General features: G+C 48.9%; 1 long non-coding RNA gene across 1 annotated transcript; it reads left to right on the top strand.

Annotated features, from left to right (window-relative positions):
- The first annotated feature begins 234 nt into the window (after positions 1–234).
- On the top strand, positions 235–4277 carry LOC110339248. The gene is made up of 3 exons (XR_002381361.2): positions 235–759; positions 1756–1903; positions 2800–4277. It is a non-coding gene; the product is annotated as an uncharacterized LOC110339248 (long non-coding RNA).
- Positions 4278–8335: the final 4058 nt, after the last annotated feature.

Here is an 8335-nt window from a genome sequence, read left to right as displayed (position 1 = left end):
CCAGCCTGGCCCCAAAAAACAACAAAACAGACCGAGGTCCTCCTAGCCCAGAAGAAAACGCGTGGGCTCCTGTGAGATTATCTTGCATGTATCTACTGGGTGACTGGTGTTCCATCTGGCCCCAGGGGAATTCCACCCAGCTGTCCCCTTCCAGGAAGCTTGGTTGGCAGGGTGCCTAGTGAGGAGAGCAGTCAGGCACCGCACATGCTACCTCTTTCAGAGGGCAGAGTAACAGGCTGGATGGGGCCGTGTTAACACTGGAACTCACACAAGGATTTGTAAGAACTCACTCAAATGTAGATGGAGGGGTCTTCATGAAGCTTTGCGGCCTGGGCAGGGCCCAGACTCAAAACAGAGGGCCTGCAGTCGGAAAGGCTAGACCTCATCCCCTCAGGGGTGGACCTAACAGGCTCAGTGAGCAGGAAGGGAGGGGAGAAGAGGGGAGAGGGAAGGAAGGAGAGAGGAAGAGGAGGACGGAGGCAAAGGAGGCGGGAGGAAGGGCTGTTTCAAGCTTCAGCCTTCCTACCCTTTCTGAGCTACTGAGAGTTGTATTGTGTGTGTTTTGCGGCCTTCCAGAAGGCTCTCCACTTCCTCGTGTTGCTTCTTCCCATTTTACCAGCCATCAGTTTGCAAACTCCAAAGCGGATGAACATTTCTGACGGTCATGAAGGTGAGCTTCTTCCTGTCCGGTGACCCACCAGGCTCTTCCACGTGGTAGCCCGGACGTTAACCTGCAAGCCCCGCCTGCCCAAAGATCAGGTAACTTCCTGAGATTCTGAGAATTGTAGCTCCTGAAAGCTAACACCTGCCCTAGGCCCGGGTAACTTCTTGGGATTGTGGGAATTGTAGTTCTTAGGAACTAACAACAAAGCCTCATGGAAAAGTACAGTGGCCTATGGGTTTTGCCCGTGTAAGCTCCGCCAACGCGTGTCTCGGCGCCACTTACCCGGAAAGTTTCCAGGTGATGGTCCTGGCCATATTCCGTTTTGGTCAGTATGTAATATTTTTAATAAAAACTTGTTTAAATTCAGCCACAATGATGGAACTGGTTTTTCTGGTGAATTTTAGGAAAAACGTAAGAGGCAGGCTGAGTACCACTTATGTGGGGGCATAGCCATGAGCAAAGCCAAAAAATTATGGTTCTGCCAATTTCCATATGGAAGGATGGAGTGTGGGCAAGAAACTTCCAGTAGCCAATAACTGAACATGGGTTAGTTTAGAGAGTCTATTGTTGGGGCTTGTCTGGCTTCTAGCCCTAGTGAATCCTGTCCTGGAGAGCTTTTATCTGATACACACTAAGGCCTTAGCAGGTAGATACCCCTCTCTATCTATTCCTCCTCCTCCTCCCTCCCTCCCCCTTCCTTCCTCTGTGTGTGTGAGTCTGTGTGTGTGTGTCCACGTGCGCTTTCATGTGTATTGAATGCATGAGTGTTCATCCAAATACAGCTAGCCAGTACCAAGCAGTCAGTGCCTCAACCAGATAATTCTCACCATCAGACCCTTACCACACCTCTGGACCCCAACTCCTATCCACTCAGCTTCAGCCTCTATGCAAAATATCAAATGTGCTCAGCCATCAGGACATCTGCATGTACCATTTTACTGTCTGGAATGCGTTGTGGAATGTGACTTTAACTGTGTAAAGGAGTGTTACATTGGTTTATGCTGCATTTGCTAGTGATGTGTGTTTATTTATGAAAAGACGTGTAGCATTTGTTTCATCTTGCTAACGGTACCCTTTGTTCTGATAAAAAGCTGAATGACCAAAAGGGAGGAGGAGAGGAGAGAGGAGAGAGCAAGGGAGATGCTCGGAGCCACCAGGCAGCCACTGGCCTGTAGACACGCGAAGCCGTGGAAGAAGATACACAGAAGCAAAGAAAAGTACAAAGCCCGGAGACAAAAGGTAGATAAGAGAAACAGGCTAATTTAAGAGCTAGCCAGAAACAAGCCTGCGCATGGCCAAGCATTCAAAACTAATATTAAGTCTCCGAGTCATGATTTGGCAGCTGTTTGGTGGCCTGGTACGGAAATACTCTTCCCCAAATATCTGCATGTCTCTTTCTTATTCAGGTGTCTTTGCCCCTCACAGCTTTCTTAAAGCCATTCTGTCTGAATCGTAACCCATCACCCCATGTTTTACAGGTTCCCCCGCCCAGCCCATACATTTTCCCTTCTCCATACTTAGCATTATCTAATGTTTCTTATGAACATTTTCTCTCTCTCTCTAGAGCAGTGGTTCCCAACCTTTAGTCATGACCCCTTGAAGGACGCTTTCACAGGGGTCGCCAAAGACCATAAAAAAAAAAAACACAGATGTTTACAGTTCATAACACTAGCAAAATTACAGTTATCAGTTAGGACAAAATAACTTTATAGTTGAGGGTCAGCCCAACATGAGGAACGGTATTAAAGGTCACAGCATCAGGAAGGCTGAGAACCCTGCTCTAGAGGAAAGTTCTCCGCGAATACTTAGTCTACAAGGGCAAGAATTTTTGTTGTTTTGCTCAGGGTTGTGTCATGAGTATCTGGAACTGTCCCACAAAGATGGTCCCCAGTGAGGATGCTCCCGAGGAAAAAAAGTGCTCCCTGGGTGACGGTACTCCGGATAGACCGGCTGTGCTTGAACCCTTGAAGTGTTTATCATGTGGTTGGCGCTGACTTCTCTTAGATCTTAATCCTGCCTGCGTATCTGCCTGCAATGCGTTCCTCGAAGTACAAGACAGTTCCTCACAAGTGTTAGTTGTGAGTTGGGGTAGGTTTTCAGTAAATGTTTATTTATTGTCCCCTTCCTTTGCGAAGACTTCTGCCTCAGCTCAGAGGAGATGATTTGAAAAGTCAGACGCGGGGCGTTGACTTTGAAGCTCTTGCCTTGTGCTGGATGCGCCTGCTGAGTCACCGCGCAGCTCTGTGAGGTATTTCTGTGAGCCTAAGAATGTGCAAGCCTCCCGTGCTTCCTTCAGGCGGATGCGAAGTGGCCTTTACCCGGGTCCCCTCCTCAGAGGCAGCCTGGGAGCAGACAGCAGGACAACTTCCTCACCTGGTGTCTTGATGAAGCAAATCGGGCCTGAAGTGCTTCGGTGGCCCCAGTCCTGGGTAGAGAAAGCACTTCCCGTGACCACAAAGCCGGCTGGTTCCGCAGGGGCTCTCCTGTGTGAGCCCGGCCTTCTCATTGGCATGTTACGTGTGTCTGGCAGACAGGAGGAAGGGGGAGGGCCAACAGGCGTTTGCAAGCTTTGTTTGATTGCACGTGTCCTGACTGGGAGGGCAATTTCAATGGTGCTTTTCAGGGGACAACATCATCCCCGTGACAGGCCCATATGAAGTTGAGCATCTGCCTGCACCCGGCACTGTGAACAAAAACAGAACAAGTCCCAGCTTCCAGGACCCGCAGCAGATTGAACACCTCGTCTTTATAATTCCTGCCTTAATGGCTGGGAGTATATGCAATGAGAGCATTGGTGGTTGACACTTTTAATCCCTGTAGTCCCAGCACCCGGGAGGCAGAGGCAGGAGGATCAGAGGTTCCAGGTCACCCTCTGGTACACAGCAAACATGAGACCTGTCTGGCTACCTGAGACCTTGTCTGAACATCAAAAGAAGTAGCTAAAGAGACAAGAGCAGAGCTGGACCAATTCTTACTCCTATTGCTAGCACGTGTGAGAGGCGGCCATGCTACCACTGCCCTCTTCCGTCACACCGTAACCCTCTTGGCCCTGGCCTTCCCCAGTTGGCTCCCTCTGCTGGCCAGGTCATAGACTATAGGTACCAATCAGGACTGTAATTAAAGCATAGCACCTCATCACCACACAGGACACAAACTACTAAATGCAAACCAGAAGACATTCACAAGTCATTCAACTTCCCCATTCAGCTCACTTAGGTTGGAACAGCATGCCTTGCTTGCTACCAAGAGAAGCAAAAGCCTCAGCTCACCCTGGGCGATGTCTTGTTTTGTGAGCTCAACACAAACTAGAGTCAGCTGGGAAGTAGGAACCTCATTTGAAAAGTTGCCTCTGTCAGATTAGCCTGTAGGGCAGGCACGTCTGTAGGGCAGCGGTTCTCAACCTTCCTAACGCTGTGCTCCCTTAGCACAGTTCCTCGTGTTGTGGTGACCCCCCCCCACCATAAAATTGTTTCATTGTTACTTTATAACTGTGTTTTTGCTACTGCTATGAATTGAAATGTAGCTATCTGGTACCCAACTCTGAACTCTGTTGGGGGTGGAAACCCACAGGTTTCCAATGCTGCTGTAGGGCTTTTTTTCCTTCAATGGTCTAAGTGGAAAGGCCCAGCCCACTCCCAGTGGTGCCGCCCCCCCCCCCCGCAGGTAATCCTGGGTTGCAGAGGTAAGCCAGCTGAGGAAGCCATGGATAGCAAGCCAGTCAGCAGTGTCCCTCTCCAGCGGCCGCCTCCAGGGTCCTGCCCTGGCTTCTCTCAACCATGGACTAACCTGTTAACTAAAATAAACCTTCCTCCCCAAGTTGTTTTGGTTAATGTTTTATCACAGAGACAGAAAAGCTCACTAGGACACTTTCCAACAGTGTGGGAGGTTGCGCTAAATAAACACCAAGACCTTTACCTAAATTTGGAGTCAGTGAGAGCACTGAGAACAGGCAACGTGAAGTGAAATATTTTCCAGCACAGGTAATGCTGTGACCTGAATGTCTGTAAGGCCCCCATTCACACAGCCTTTTGTTTTTTTAATATTTTATTTATTTAGTGTGTATACAGTCTTCTGCCTGCATGCCAGCAGAGGGCACCAGATCTCATTCAAGGTGGTTGTGAGCCACCATGTGGTTGCCGGGAATTGAACTCAGGACCTCTGGAAGGACAGTCAGTGCTCTTAACCGCTGAGCCATCTCTCCAGCCCCCATTCACACAGCCTTAGCGTCCCCAATCTAAAAATGCAAAATGGAAAATGCTCTGAAACCTTAAAGTTCAGTTCAGAAACAAGTATTCTAGATCTTACATGTGTGTGGGGGGGTAGGGCATAAGATACTCAACTTGTAAGCAAGTATCGAAAAATCTAAAGGAAGAGAAGGGGGAAGAGGCAGAGGAGGAAAAGGAAGAGGGGAGGAGGGGACAGTAGAAAGGGAAAAGGAGGGAGGAGGACAAGGAGGAGGAGGAGCAAACTATGCAGATGTCTCATTTCAGACATTTCAGATAAGGTGTGACCGGTATGTTGAGATTTAAGCCCAGTATGATAGTGTCTAAGCTGCCTTTAGGAATCGTTAGGCCACAAGAGTTCCATCTTCGTGGATAAGGTCTGGTGCCTCGTAAATGGAGCCCCAAAGGGCTTTCTTGCTATGTCTTGCCAGGTCGCTGTCACACCTGTGAGGCACGGGACCTGACCGGACACCAATTCTGCTGGCACACTGACCTTGGATTCCCAGCTTCTCAAACCGTGGGCAGTAAACTCACTTAAAATTACTCAGTAGAAGGTGCTTTGGTAGTGCGCCCAGACCTCACCAAGCAGAACTTACAGCAACCCCTGAGAACAGGGTTTAAAGGGCTGAAACACGGGACCAATGGTGCAGAGCAGTTGTGGCACCTTCAGGCTGAGCTGCGTGCGTCCCTGTTCCTGGGTCTGCTCAGTGGGCGGATCCCTAATCTGACATTCACTTGTTGCAGGGCCCCGGGGCTCTTTTCCATGTAGCTATTCTTTCTGCCGGGGTGATCTCAAAACATCCTCGCCGTTCACGTATGTACATGATACTAGTGATTTGCTAATTACTCTATCTATAGTTTCTACTGTATATATGTATGACTCTCAAGTGCAGAGTTGTCCCCGCTGTGTCCTCAAACTCCTGATCTACAAAGACAATGCCTCCTTTTCTTCGGAAATTTAAGGGTCATTTTATGGTGATTTGAGAGGAAACTAACCACTGGGCAGGCAAGGTGCCTAGAGGAGGCAAGTGAACACAAGGGAAAAACCAGACCTTTGCCTATCTGCTCCATAGCCATCTTTTTTTTTTTTTTTTTTTTTTGGTTTTTCGAGACAGGGTTTCTCTGTATTGTTTTGGAGGCTATCGGTCCAGCGCGGCCTCGAACTCACAGAGATCCTCCTGCCTCTGCCTCCCAAGTGCTGGGATTAAAAGCGTGCGCCACCACCACCCGGCCCATAGCCATCTTAAAAAAAAAACCAGACCTTTGCCTATCTGCTCCATAGCCATCTTAAAAAAAAAAAACAGACCTTTGCCTACCTGCTCCATATCCATCTTTAAAAAAAAAAAACAGACCTTTGCCTACCTGCTCCATGGCCATCTTAAAAAAAAAATGTAATAAGTCTATGAAGATAACAAGAGACTAGAGGCAAGTATAGGTTTGCAGAACAGCAATGAAAACCATTGGTTGAGGATATTAATTTCCTTGAGCAGACTAAGGAAATAGGTGGCCCCTTGGGGAGTTCTTGTATACCAACACCATCTTTGGAAATTTTTACCTTTCACAGAGAGGAAGTACTTCATCTCCAAGAGAACAAAATAAATTTAAACATTTGGGTTGATTACTGGAAACACTCCCTATCTGGGAGAGAAATATTGAATTATGAAATGGCCTCCTCGGGAAAATCTCGAGAGTCGCTATCCAAAATATTAAAAATTAAATCAGATAAAACATTAGCTGGCCTAATGTAGGAAATGATCCTGTTCTGGTTTGGGGGAGAGACTGAAAAACCTATTGGGGCTTTTCTATTATTTATTTTAAAGATTTGCCAAGAAGCAAAACCCACACAGCCGGAACTCCCAAATTGCTCCTGAAGAGCCAGGTTATGAGGGGTCGGACACACTTTGGGTGGTGGTGGTCTTGCTGTATTGAGCCCTGGGAAAGCTCAGCTCACTGACAGAGCTTCCTTCAGTTCCTCTCGGGCATATGACGTTGTCTGTGACTCCTCAGAGTCACCCCCTTCCCGAGTGAGCAGACTGACAAAGAGACTCTGTGAGCTTTGAGGATGGAGATTAAGAAATATTGGGGTTTTAAAATAAAAATGTCAGCTGGGCACAGTGGCGCACGCCTTTAATCCCAGCACTCAGAAGGCAGAGGCAGGCGGATCTCTGTGAGTTCTAGGTTAGCCTGGTCTACAGAGCAAGTTCCAGCACAGCCAGGGCTATGCAGAGAAACCCTGTTTTGAGAAAACAAAAAACGAACCCTGAGATGTATTTGAAAATTTAGAAGGGAATATGGGGCTAGAGAGACGTCTCAGAGGTTGAGTGCTCAGTGGTTGCCCTTGCAGAGGACCTGGGCTTTGATTCCCAGCATCAAGGCAGCTCACAGCCACGTGTGTCTCTGGTTCCAGGATAGCCAACTCCCTCTTCCAGCTCCTGCATTCAAATGGCGCACATAAATTCATGCAGGTAACACACAAACGCGCACACTCCAGTAAGGAAGTGAGCGATGATCTGGTTGGTCTGGCCCTAGTGGTTTCCTTTTTGGGGATGGTATGTGGCGCCATGGGATGCCACCCCTAGAAAAAGACCTTTGAGTGACAAGAGGAGGGAAGCTTCAGATAATGACTCAAGAACTCCAGCCAACTGGTCACAATGAGGTAAAGGGTCTGAGAAGGAATGAGGGAGGACCAGAGGAACATAGCGATGCTGGAGCCAACAGAACGGTTGTAAGGAAAAGATGAGTTTCAGCATCCAAAGTTGCCAACGGGAGTATACTGCAGACAGACTGGGTTGGCAGGGGCCAAGGCTCGAGACAGGGTTTCTCTGTGGCTTTGGAGGCTGTCCTGGAACTCGCTCTGTAGACCAGGCTGGCCTCAAACTCACAGAAATCCGCCTGCCTCTGCCTCCCGAGTGCTGGGATTAAGGGCGTGTGCCCCCAACCCCCGGCCACGGTCCTGATCTTTAACCCACTCATTTCCATACTCTTACTCATTTGAAGCCTATTAAAGAAATTCAAAATTGCTGGTCCAGGCAAAGAGTGGTGTAGGCTCGGGCGTCGCCCATAGAGTCCTATCGGGCGCTTAGGGTGCCACGAGCCAAGGCATGTGACTACTTTATGAAGATGTAAATACCTGTCCGACTGTTTCTCCCCCTCTCGCAAGTTCCTCAGAGACGACCCCTGCTGCTCTTTCTAGTGAGCCTGGTCCATCTCAGTCAACCCACACAAACCCTCGAGCTCCCAGGCATCTATCTCACCTGCAAGGTGGCCCGGCAACCGGGAGGGGAAGTCTCTCAGGGGACCGTGCCGCGAGAAGAGGCCCCGGGAGAGCGAGCGGAACGAGCCTCCGCTTCGGGACCACTTTTCTTTACTGTTCCTCTAGTGAAACGTGCACTTGTGCAACGGCTAAGGGTTCCTTTCTCGTGTTCACAAAACGCAGCACACGAGCACA

This window comes from Mesocricetus auratus, unplaced genomic scaffold (assembly GCF_017639785.1).
Source record: "Mesocricetus auratus isolate SY011 unplaced genomic scaffold, BCM_Maur_2.0 Super-Scaffold_100048, whole genome shotgun sequence".
Lineage (NCBI taxonomy): Eukaryota > Metazoa > Chordata > Mammalia > Rodentia > Cricetidae > Mesocricetus > Mesocricetus auratus.
Note: the sequence above shows the minus strand (reverse complement) of the source record. Positions and strands in the feature narration are given on the sequence as shown.